Source organism: Panthera onca, chromosome C1, assembly GCF_046562875.1.
Source record: "Panthera onca isolate mPanOnc1 chromosome C1, mPanOnc1 haplotype 2, whole genome shotgun sequence".
Classification (NCBI taxonomy): Eukaryota; Metazoa; Chordata; class Mammalia; order Carnivora; family Felidae; genus Panthera; species Panthera onca.
Genome location: NC_138346.1, coordinates 125,789,699 through 125,802,781, shown reverse-complemented (window position 1 = coordinate 125,802,781; position 13,083 = coordinate 125,789,699). Strand labels below are relative to the sequence as shown.

Genomic DNA, 13,083 nt, shown 5'->3' with positions numbered 1-13,083 from the left:
CTGCCCATGCCGCCTCCTTTTCTCCTTACCTCCAGGTATTTGAAAGCCAGAGAGATATTACTACATGACTCCTTCCCACTAACTCCCAACCAACCCCTTCTCCTTCCACACCACCAGCGTCAGATCAAGCCCTCATCTTTGAGCCCTTTCAAACTCAGCCGGGACAATGAAGGCATTTAATAAGCACGTTTACATTTTTGGCCCTGACTCAGGAAACATGGCCCTTGACTTGAAAGAGCTCACAGCCTAATGAGAAAGACAGGAATGCAGGAAACCACTGTAACTAGACTTGATCAGACAACAGCAGAGGTCTCTACAAAGTGCTACAGGAACACAGAGGAGCGAGAGATTGATTTTCTCAGGCTCTCAGAGCCAGTCACAGAGAGCAAGCAATGTTCGTGCTGAGCCATGAGTCAGGAATATCTTAGCAGACAAGGCGGATGAGGCACCGAGGTCAGAAAGGAGCACGTGCACAGACATGAACAGGGAAATGAGATGTTTGGGCAAGTCCCCCATAGAAGAGAGGGAGAATTCCATAAGGGATTCTCGGAGATCTGGGATCTCAGATTCTGGGGCCCAGTAAGGTATTCTGTTGCAGAAGATCTCCCCACACCCTCTGACCAAAGGGCAGGGTTCCCATGTCCTCAAGACTGTTACTTACCTAGAGTGCAACGAGACATTGCTTACACAACACTTTGCTATTCAGAGGCCATTAAACATTATCTCACCACACTCATTGTTTTGCCAATGAGGAAAGCAAATCTCTGAAAAAGTTCAGCCTCTCCGCTGTTAAGCAGCAGGACTAAAATGCAAGCCCAGAACCTGTGCTCTAAACCCAGGTATTTCTACCTGTGTCAGTAGATGGGGAGGGGTGCCCTGGTAAGGGGCGCTGCAGGGCCCTTCCAGTGTCTCTATCAGAGTCTTTTCTAAAATGAATGGAAGTGGAGGGGCGCCGGGTGGCTCAGTCAGTTAAGCGTCCAACTTCAGCTCAGGTCATGACCTCGCGGTTCATGAGTTCAAGCCCTTCCTCTGGCCCCACGCTGCCAGTGCGGAGCCTGTTTGGGATTATCGTTCTCTCCTCTCTCTCTCTGCCCCTCCCCTACTCGTGCTTTCTCTCTTTCAAAATAAGTAAATAAACTTCTTGTAAACTTCTTTTTTTTTTTTTTTTTTTTTTTTTGAGAGACAGAGGGCAAGCAGGGGAGAGGCAGAGAGAGAGGAAGACACAGAATCCTAACCAAGCTCCAGGCTCTGAGCTGTCAGCACAGAGCCTGATGTGGGGTTGGAACCCACGAACACGAGATCATGACCTGAGCCGAAGTCGGGCACTCAACCGATTGAGTCATCCAGGGGCCCCAATAAATAAACTTAAAAATAAATAAATAAATAAATAAATAAATAAATAAATAAATAAATGGAAATGGATAACAACACCAATTCTTTTTCCTTCCCATCCTCACACATGGAGCTGAGAGCTAATTTTGAGAATCCATTCCTAGCGGATCCTACTTCAGCACCCCAACCTAAGGAATAAAGAGATTTCCCCTGACTCTGGGGAGCCCCTATCATCCCTGCCCCCAAGTCATCTCTAGTTTCTCCCAGGAAGTCACTAGAAGACAGAACAAACAGTAGAATCAGGGACAGATAATGCCAGATGCCAACACAGAAGAGAACACCGTCTCTTTGTGCTCTGTGACCTTCACAAACCCACTGGGGACTTACACAGAAAAACATGAGGGCAGCAAGCACCTTGTCTGCAATGTCACTCTGCCTTCACCTCCCCTCCGTCCCCCATGCCCAGGGCCCTTCATTTCTCTTTCTCCTCATTCTTTCCCTCAGCCCAGAATTGGATCGAGAGAGCAAAGACTGATGTTTTCAGTGAGGTTCTCTGCAGGGAGACGTGCCTGCTGGAGTTGACCAGAGTTCCTTCCTTCTCCTGTAGGAAGAATGCTGGGCGAATGAGGAGGCCTGGTGCTCCTCCCAGGGGACATGAAGGCCAGCACCTCAGAAGCTGCTAGTTCTAGCTTGGGGCAGAGATTCTTCAGAAATGACAGAAACCCAGGGCAGCGGCCGCTTTCCACCTCTTGTTCACTTAAAGAAGCAGCCATATTTTCCAAATCGGAAAGGGAGCTATAGTCTACTCAAGGGATTTTTTTCTGATTTATTACATTTGTTTATATGCAAAGCCCTATAAAGGTATGCAGATTAAGTTACATGAAGTTATGCATTACTGAATTGTATTCATTTAAAAGAATAATACATAAATATAGGACTATCCCTAAAATCCAGTGTGTAAGGCTGCCTTTGGTACAAGAGAACATAATTCCTTCTGCAATTGTTTCTCCCTACAATGAGTGGCAAAGGAGGAAACAAGAAAATGTGGTGCCCCAAAACTGAAAAAGATTTGGGGACAGGTCTCTTTAGATAGCACCTGGTAGAGGAAGGAATTTGGGGCCTCCTTAACTGTGTTGAAAATGCCTCCTGCTCTGTGCCTCCATTATTGCATTTATCACATTATATTGTAAAACATTTGTTTTCTGTAGATACCAGGGTCTCTTTGAGGCCAAAGACTGCACACTTCTCATCTTAAACACTCTGTGCTCAGTGCAATGCCTCATAGGAGCCCAATAAATACATGTCAGGTGATTCATCCATGAATTGGGACACTATAAGTTGTGCCCACCAGTAAACCAATACTGTCTATACTTGTTACAGTCTGTGTTCTTAAATTTACTTGTTTCCTTAATGTCAAAGTAAATTTCTTCAAAAACAAAAACAAAAACGTCTGTTGGTTGAACCACGGAGAGAAGGATTTGTCCATGCCTACATTAGTGAAAGCAAGATCAAGGTCCATTGTAAAGGGAGATGAAGACCTTGCATGAAGAAAATTGTCAAGCCTTAGGCAAAAATTCTTAAAGGAACCTGAGTTAAGAGTGTGCAGCCAAGCCCCAGGCCATAGAAATTCTGAGGGTCATTCAACACAAAGGAGTCCGGAAACCAGTCTGAGAGTGGAGCCACCCGCCAAAAAAGCAGACAGTTCATCCCAGAAGATCTAGCATGAACTTGCTGAGAATTTCCATCAAGAGTCCCTGGAACTTCAGCTCAGGGATCTTTTATAGGTGCAGCCAACCACACCATGGCATCTGTCTCCCGGGGTGTCTTCTGGGCAACGCAGATAGAGCGAGAGTCCATTGCAGCTGCCTTTTCATGAACTGTAGGGACCCTCACACATTCTTTTTTGCTTGTACCTCAAAGGACAACGCTTCACATGCCTGTCCCCTGCTAATTCCAAAGAGAGGGAGTTTGATGACCTTGTGGACATGAGCACTATCTACACAAATAAGGAAAAACAGCTGGCTCTGCTTAGTTAGTTAATACAATTCTGTTCCATTTATGGGAACAAACATCTCCCTCACCAGGGAGCTCAACAACAATAGATGTACCAAGCACTTTCCATACAGTAGACACAGTGGATACAGCCATGTATTAATTAGCTAGGCTACACTTCCGTAACAACCCCCAAAGTTCAGTGATTGAAAACACAGGAAGCTGGCTTCCTTCTCATGTGACAGCCCAGGGAGGATGTTCAGGTCTTCCGCCACCGTTCGGGGACCGAGGCGGCCAGCTTCCACAGCAGCCTCCAAGGTCCCTTTGGGCCTTGTCACCATTTGCAGAAAGTGGCAAAGTAGAAAGGAAGCAGCATGGAGGAGGCACTCTCCTCTCTGGGCCTGAAGGATACATTCCAGTGGGAAAGACCTGGTCTCTCCTAATTGCCACAAAGGCCGAAAGAAGCAGGGAGCTACCTTTCTAGACTTCCTCACCCCCAAACAGTTGGGCTAATCAAGCACAAGGGGCCATGGCAGTGGGAAGTACCCTCCTGGTGGAGACCCTCTCCGGGCTGGTTCCTGGGCTCCCCTTCCCCCTCACCGCAGTCCCCAACGCGCCTGCAAGGCGGGGTGTATCGCCCACCCCAAAGGCACTCCCTCACTCAGTCAACATATATTTATTGTTCGTATCATATACCAGGCATGGGGCTAGGTGCTGGGGACATAAGTCACACACAGCTGATGTCTCCACAGAACTGACATTCTTGTGTGCTGGAGACGCAAGACAAAAGCCAACCAATCCTTCAACACAATTTCCTAGAGCAGTAACAGTTTTAAAGGAAATAAAACAACCATCATGGGAGTGAAAGTGTAGAGTCAGAGGGCTACTTCGGATGCAGAGGTCAGAGAAGCCCTCCCTGAGTCCTAAGAGGAGAGGGGACAGTCACACAGATGGCAGAGAAGGCTTGGGCCCAGCAGCAAGTCCCAAAGCCTAAAGCAGGAATGGACTGGGCAAGTCTGAGGACCAAAGGGAAGGCCAGCATGGACAGTGCCCCATGGGGAGGGCAGTGGCCTGAAATGAGACGAGAGAGGTGCACAGGGCCATGTTGCAAAGAGTGAGCCACGGTAAGAGGTCATTGGATACTCAGCTAATGCTTATTGAGCCCCAGCTAATGCTTATTGAGCCAAGAGACTGAAGATACTACACTGAAGAACGAAATCCCTGCCTTGGTGGAGCCCACACGTGCCTGGGAGAGACAGAGTCAATAAACAAATGAATACATAAACAATATCACATCAGGAAGTGGGCAGAGCTCTAAGGGAGATGAAGCAGGAAATAAGAGGAGATTGATGGGGCTGCTATTGTACACGGGACAGAAAGACAAGGCCTCTGGTGAAGTGAGCAGGCCTGAAGGAGGTGAATATCTGAGGGAACAGCATTCCAGAGAGCTCCCAGGTTTGCCCGATAAAATACAAGATGCCTGATAAAGTACAGGATGCTACTTTTGAAATTCAGATAGGGTCACCTGGGTGGCTCAGTCGGTTAGGCATCTGACTCTTGCTTTCGGCTCAGATCATGATCTGATGGTTCATGGGTTAATGGTACAGTGATAGCATGGAGCCTGCTGGGGATTCTCTCTCCACCCCTCCTCTGCACTCTCTCTTTCCCTCTCTCTCTCTCTCAAAATAAATAAAATAAATTTTAACAAAGAAAAGAAAAGAAATTCAAATAAACAAATATTGCACAGGGCATACTTGTACTAAAAATGATTCATTGCTTATCTGAAATTCACTGTTAGCTGGGCACACTGTATTCTCAGTTGCTAAATCTGGTGACCATGAGAGAGAGGGAACAGAAAGTGTGAAGGCCCCGAGGCAGGAACTTGCTTGGCATGTTCACAGTGCAGCATGGAGACTGCTGTGGGCGGTGAGGCTGGAGGGGACAGAGGCCACACATGCAGGGCCCTAGGGTCCTGCAAGCACTCTGGATTTTCTTCTACGTGGAGTGGAAGACCTGGGAGGGTTTTGAGCAGCTGTGTGAAGGACAGAAAGAGAAGACACAGGGCTGCTACTGTACTCGTCCCACCTCCAGAAGGTTCAAATGGAGGAGGTCGAAGATCAAGGTTATTCCAGGTTCAAATGTTCCACTGCACTATGCCTGCCACTGTGTAGCCACAGAGATGGGAAGAGGAGAGTTTGGGGACCACTCTGGCTAGGATACTCATTCCATGGGCAGGGATCAAGTGTACCCTCTCCCGACTCCCTTTCTCTCATTCTTCTCGAGGAAACAGCATTCCAGAGAGCTCCTAGGGTTGCCCAATAAAATACAGGATGCTACTTTTAATAATCAATGTGGACCGGAGGGCTCGTCAGGATGTCCAGGGCTTGGGCCATCACTATTTCTTCATCACTGTTGCATAGAGATAAGTGCAATTCATGCTGCAGCTCCCAGGCCTTCATGTGCCCCCCAGGCACAGTCCTGGAACCCACGGGCACAGCCGCCATGACACCACTCCTTCTTTCCACCCAAAATGGAGCAGAGTCCATGCCTGGAGAAACTGGCCTAACTGTTCTTCTGTCTCTTTTCTTGACCTATCTGTTCTTCTATCACGTCTACACCATGAAAGTAGGGAAGGAGGGGCTGGGTTTCTTTGGGTCCCATCACTGCTATCGATTCTCTGCCCTGCCGTCAGCAGTCCTGTGCCTACGGTCTGGACTCCTGGTGTTCCAGCTGTCAGCTTTAATCATCAGCAAGAGTAAACACAGGCAGATACGGTTTCCAGGATGCTCTGTAAAACTTCTCACACTGAGCTTGAAAAGGAACATTTTTCTGGGATTGACTGGGGACATGTGACTCTACAAGCAACCAGAGTCCAGCTAAGGGAGGATAAGGAAATTACCAGGACAAGGCCAGTGGCAGGGGTGGCGGGGGGGGGGGGGGGGGGGGGGAGGGGGAGGTCCTTCCCTTAAAGATGCGATGGAAAGAGGTTTCCTTATGACTTCTTAAGAAGAAGCTCTAGACCTCAGTTTCCAATAGCAGCAACTGATTCCAATTGCAGTGATTGAATGATCCCGTACAAAGAGTATTGATTCAGGAATTGACTCGAGAGTTATAGATCTACCTAGAAGGACTTTTCCAGTGATTTGTCTCTGTCCTTGGCTTTGTCCTATAAAACATCTACTTCAACAGCTTGAATAGAAACATGTCAAGTTTACAGAGAACCCAAAACACTGACGAACCAGGGGAAAAACCTGAACTAGCTGGGTAACCTTGGGCAATCTGCTTAACCATTCTGAGCTGCAGTTTCTGCATCTGTAAAATAAATAATAAATCCCACCTCTGTAGAGTGTTCTGTGGATTAACTGAGATGCCCTATGCAAAGTACCTATCCCAATGTTTGGCACAAAGAACACACCCGGTAAGTAATAATTCCCTTCCCTCGGTTTTGTCATCTGTGAAATGGGCATGATAAAAGTATAAATGTCATCAGAAACTGAAACCCAATTCACTTTGGAAAGAAGACTTAGTTGCTGGATAATGACCACAGGCTACAACAATAGACCAAAATCAAGAAAATGAACATTAATAAGCCGTGCAATTAAAAACTAATAACGGCACAGAGAATACAAGCTTGATAACAATTCCAGTGAAAAAGACCCGAGAGTTTTAATTAGTCACAAGCTCAGTTTGAAAGCAGAGTGGGACACGTTTACCATGAGAAGCTTATGCAATCATAGGTTACATAATAATAATAATTAACATATACTGAACACTTAACTACATCCCAAGTGATAGTCTAAGTATTGTTCTTTACTCCTTTAATGCCCTCAACAACACTATGAACTGCTACATTTATCACTAGTTTATAGATGACAAAACTGAAACAGAGAGAGGTTAAGTACATTGTCTATCGTCACATTAATTTGTTAATAGCAAAGCTGGGACAGAAATAGCAGAACTGGGCACAGTTCAGACCACATCTGAAGTTACTGGGTTAGTTCTGGGTACCGCATCACATACAGCCACATTGTCCCTGCCCTGATGTACCCCAGCCTTCAACTGTTCTGTGCCATCAGGTCAGGGGGTGGGGGAGAGGTCAGGGGTCACATAGCTTGGAATTAAGCCACTCACCCGGGCCCAGGCTGTAAAGGCAAAGCCATTGCATCAAGGTACCCACATTGCTCTTTAAGATCATGTCGCTGCCTATCAGACAAGGGACTTCACGCCTCAAGATAGGGCCTTGGGTGCCCTATTGCCCCTGAATTGTCACATTTCTTTCCCCCCTCCTCTTCCTCAGCTTATTCAACTGATCCCCACATGCTAATGCTGTCTGCCCTAAAAACTGCTACAGAAGACTGAGGCAAGCTGGATAATTCTTTGAAATCTCATAACTTCTAAACATTCATGCAAATTTTGTACTCTCTTCCATACTATATCTGGGTTTGTTTTAATGTAAAAATAATATTTTAAGTGACTTACCACTGAGTAAAATTGATGCTCCAGAGTGATGAACCGTGGTTTTCCTGCAGCTTTGTAGAAACCCTAGCACACTGCTACACGTCCCCAGTTTGAAAAGCTCAGAACTGCAGATGCATCTTTCCTAACATGGAAAGATGTCCAGGGCACATCATTAGGTGATAAAAGCAGGTTACCAAACAGAATGCACGGTATGACCCTATTCTTGTACACTGCCTGGAAGGTTACAAGTACACCAGTATGTTAACAGAGGTTTTCTCTGGGCTGTAGGAACATGGGTGATTTTTCTTTTGTTCTTTTTGCTTCTTACGTCATGGAATTATTCTACAATGCACATATGTATTTTTTGTGGGGTGATGTATGGGGTTTTGTGGTGATGGGCTTTGGGGGGGGGGCGGGATTAGTTTTGCTTTTTAAGATTGACGAGTTTGAGCTGCCTGAATCTTTCAAACACTTGCTCCAGCAGGCTATGCCTTTCAGCCCGTGAGGTCTTTGCCATCGGAAGCAGGGGGGCCGAGCTGCAAAAACTCCGTGCACGTGAATTTAACTTAGGCATCCTCCCTGGCACCTCACCTTGTCACTCCATTGACTTCATCAGCTGTGACCTCAAATATCTGAGATGCTCCTATAAACCCCTGTTGCCTGTGAAGTTTGCTGTGGGGCAATCCCCAACCCTGCTTAATCATTCAGCGAAAGTTTTCTGCATCCTGCCCACATCCTCCCAGCAACCAACTCCAGGTGGGACCACGGTCTTGCCTCTCAACCTCAGCCTTAATGCCATAGACCCACGAGGGAAGCCTCCCACACTGGGCTGGTCCCCACACTGCGCACGCTCCCTATGTCTTGTCACAGCTCACTGCTCGTTTGGAACGTATGGCTTGACTCCCTTCTTCCCTAGAGGTTGCCCCACCTCAAGCTCAGTTCCCCAGTCTTCTCTCTCTACCTGGTTCTAAGGTCTCAGTCAGGGCCCCTTCCTACCTCACCCGTGATGCCTTTAATCGTGATTATTTGTTGCACAATTATTATGCGGCAAGCGCGTGCTAAATATTTTATATCCATTGTCTTTCAATTTTCATAATAATCCTTTAAGGTAACTTTCATAGTCCCCATTTCACAGGTAAAGAAACTAAGGCTCAGGGAGATGGAGTGAGGCTTAAGATCTAAGCTAGGCTCACCTGGGTAATGTTTGAGGTTGTTCATGAGGCTGCAGTCAGATGGTGGCTAGGGATAAAGTCATCTCAACGACTTCTTCCTGACATGCACGTGTCCAGTGGTCGACGCTGGCTATAGGTTTGGACTGGGCCATCAGCCAAAACACCTGCATGCAGTCTCTCCATATGGTTTCTCCACTCGGGTCAGTTTGGGCTTCTTCAGTTAGAGAATATGACTGAAATCCAAAGACAGCAAGATGAATTTTTAGGACCTAGCCTCTGAAGTCACACAGCATCACTTCTGCCATCTTGTATTGGTCATAACAGTCACAAAGCTCTGTCCAGTTTCAAGCGGAAAGAACATAGACCCCACCACTCAATGGAAAGAGTGTCGTCGCACTGCAGGAAGAACACGTGGATGGGATATATTGTGGCAACCACGTTTGGAAACTGTAATCTGCCACAATCACATCACTGGTACATTGGACACAGCCAGTATCTGAACCCAGATCTGCCTCACTGCAAAGCCTGTGCTGTTAAACCATGGTAATACACTGCTAAGAGAGATTCATAATGCCTAAAGCTCTGAGCCTGCGACACAGAATATAACACATCATGACAACATTACCCAGCAAGCATGTCCAGAAGAGGGAGGCCAAGATGTTGAGATGCCCAGAAACAATGTCATATGATTTAACAAACGGTTGAGAATATTTAGCCCAAAGAAGACAAAACTGAGAAATGAAATGACAGCTTTCTCAAATATGCATATTTTTAAATTTTCTTAATGTTTACTTATTTTTGAGAGAGAGAGAGAGAGAGAGAGAGAGAGAGAGACAGAATCCAAAGCAGGCTCCAGGCTCTGAGCTGTCAGCACAGAGCCCGACACGGGGCTTGAACCCATAAACCATGAGATCATGACCTGAGCTGAAGTTGGACAGTTAACCACCCAGGTGCCCCAGCTTTCTCAAATATATTAAAGGCAAACATGTGCAAGAGGAAAGACAGATTGTGCATTGCATCCCCAGAGATGAAAGAGACAGATAGGCAAATCCAGCCCATCACGGCAGTTCGGTGCAGAAGGCAGAGCACTGAGCTTGAATGTAAACAAACCAAGTTTACCTCCCAGCTGTACCTCTTACGCAAATCACTTATCCTTTCTAGGCCTCATTTTCCACATCTGTAAAATAGAGATAATAAAGCCTGATCTCCAGGATTTCTGTAAAACTTAGGGATGATACATGCATAGCAATCTGACATATAGGAAGCACTCAATAAATGACAGCTGCTATTATTGTTATCATTATTATTTGCTGCTGTTGTGGTTGTTCATTAGAGCTATTCAGCAGTGGGGTGGGCTGCCTGGCAAAAACACGAGGTGCCCTGAAAGGATGCCTATACTTAGCAAGGAGAAGTATCTGGATGAAATGATGGACTGAAAACCAGGAAGTTCTTGGCCCTTGCCCACCCCGGGCCACCAGAGATGAAAGCCAACCCAGGGAGACCCCATTGTCCCTTGGATGGACTTAGCCTTGGGACCTGCTGGGAGTGGGACAGCACTGGCTAGGAAAGAACGAAAGGAAACAGGAAGGCATGAGGCTGAGATGGCAGCACTGGGTCTCTGGGGAGGTGTGGGAAGGCAGCAGAGGTCTTTGGGCAAAGACCGTGATTAGAATCATAAAGATGTTGGTGGGGTTCTGGAAGCATCCATCTAGGCAGGGTTCCTGGGGGCAGCCTCCAATCCTGAGTGGAAGGCCATGGTGAGACTGAGTTAGGGCTGGGCCCCAGACAAGAAGGGTGACTCCAACAAGCACTGGTTACAAATCAGGAAACCAATTCCCAAATCAGATTTTATAGCCTCGCAAACAATATAGGGGCAGGAGGGAAGGGAAGCAAGGAAGGAGTGGGGGAGGGAGGAGGTACTCGATCCCAATGAACATCTTGTACAGTAGCCACTATGTGCCAGAGGTAACTTCACATTTTATGACTCATTTAATCATCACCATGATCCCCTAAGGTGTCTGTTATTATTATCCCCATCTTACAGGGGAGGAGAGTGAGGTATAGAGAGGCTAAGGTGCTTGCTCAAGTTCCTAGAGCTAGAAGTTGCCAGAGTCAGGTTTGACCTCAGGAAGTCTGGTTCCAGTGGTGTGATCTCTACCACTCTGCTCTCCCGTCTCTGTAGGTGCTAGCCAGATGCATACACCACTTCATTTCGTTTTATTTTTAAGGGTAGTTATTGCTGTTCCTATTTTCAGAGGCCCACGGACGCTCAGAGGAAGAGAAGCTTCCTTGATATGAAACAGCTCGTAGAGAACTGAAGCAGGACATTGACACAGGTCTATCAGCTCTTGCAATCACAACCAGGCACAAGGACACAGGACCCACCAGAAGATGTTAGCTACCAGCTTAGAGCAGCAGGACCAAGTGATTCCATTTGCTACAGCCAGAGGCCATGAGCCAAAGGTATCCGGGCCTGCCTTGGGCTGAGTGGGCCCACGGGATGGACAGCTGGTCAAATCTCAGGGTCATGGCAGGGTCTCGGTGATTTAACAGGGACAATACCCCCAGGACAGGACACCTGTTCCCTCCCCCAACCCGCCCCCAACCTCCCCAACAAATGCAGCCGTGCTTGGGCTTGCGGTATCACAGTGATAAATTCCACTCTCTGATGGCAAAACTCCCGGGCCCCATCCCTGTCTGCCTGTTAAGCTGCAAGACCTTTCCCTGTGTCACCAGGGAAAACCTCGGAGAAAAGGAAAAAGACTGGGTTTCCAGAACATTAAACTCCCATTGCCACTACTGCCTGCCAATCTCCCTGCTAATCACTTAGAGCCAATGCACCTTGGAGGAAGGGGCAGTGGGGGCTGCTCACTGCAGCCCTGCCTACTGACAATCCTTGTCTTTTCAGCAGGAAGGGACCTTGGAAGGTCAACTTGTCCCTTCTCCTGCCCTGGCTCAGACTCACTTCATGCAGAGAAAGAAAGCTGGCCGAGCCAAAGGGACAGGTCTCCCTCCACGTTTTGTGACAAAAATATCAACCAGAGTTTATCCAGGAGCCAACAAATATTTAGTGAGCACTTTCCATGTGCCAGACGCTGGGCTGATTAAATAGGGCTCCAGCCCTCTGTCTACAAAGCTTCTAATCAGGGGCTTGAGCAACAAGGACCAAGGAAAGGAGTGTTCTTCAGATTTCGGGATAGAAATGCTGAAAATTTCTCTCCTCCACCCCTACTCCATCGTCTCCACCAGCACCCCACAAAGCACACATTCTTCCTGCCTTCTTTTCTGGCTTGACTGGACTAGGAAATACTTTCATGCGAAGCATCAGACTTTTCCAACACAAAGGTTCAATGGAGTTTTGCCGGCAGCGGGCCATAATAAAAAGATGACTGAATTGAGCATGCAATTGAGAGACGGGGTCACAGTATGAACCTGGAAGAGTCTCTCTCAGCCCCAGTGATTCTCACATGCATTATCTGTAAAACAGGATTAAGTTTACCACCCACTTCATAAATGGTTCATCCCATTGCAATCTCGTTAAATAAACCCAGCTCCCCATGCTGATATATGATAAGAGTGTATGATATATATGATATCATATATGATAAGAGTACATTTTAGGGGCGCCTGGGTGGCTCAGGTTAAGCATCCAACTCTTGATTTCAGCTCAGGTCGTGATCTCACAGCTCAAGGGATCGAGCCCCACATCAGGTTCTATGCTGATAGCTTGGAGACTGCTTGGGATTCTCTCTTTCCCTCTCTCTCTCTGCTCTCCCCTGCTTGCTCTCTGTCTCTCTCTCAAAATAAATAAATAAAGTTTTAAAAAAGAGTACATTTTAGAAAAAATACACATAAAGCAGTGACTCTAGGGTGTGGGGAAATGGACCCTTTTATACACTGCTGGTAGAAGTATAAATTGGTGCAACTTTTTGCATGGGGGACAGGAGGAGAAATTGGCAATAAGTTACAAGGAAAACTCACTGTACTCACCCTTTTCCTCAAAAATATTCTTTCCAGAAATTTACTTAAGGTGTATTAAAAGAGATACATTAGACCAATGGTCATCACAACATCACTTATAATTATGCCAAAAGCTATGTATAATTTAACGTTTAACATATGATATTTA

At 46.7% G+C, this 13,083-nt stretch overlaps 1 long non-coding RNA gene across 7 annotated transcripts in view; it reads right to left on the bottom strand.

Annotated features, from left to right (window-relative positions):
* The window catches only part of LOC132671189 (uncharacterized), a 46,094-nt gene that overhangs the window by 14,687 nt on the left and 18,324 nt on the right, over nt 1–13,083 (bottom strand). For all 7 annotated transcript variants that reach the window (XR_009606988.3, XR_009606990.3, XR_009606987.3 and 4 more), the window contains 2 exons: nt 8,976–9,187; nt 7,804–7,924 (listed from right to left, as the gene is read on the bottom strand). This is a non-coding gene — a long non-coding RNA (uncharacterized LOC132671189). The remainder of the gene's footprint in view (nt 1–7,803; nt 7,925–8,975; nt 9,188–13,083) is intronic.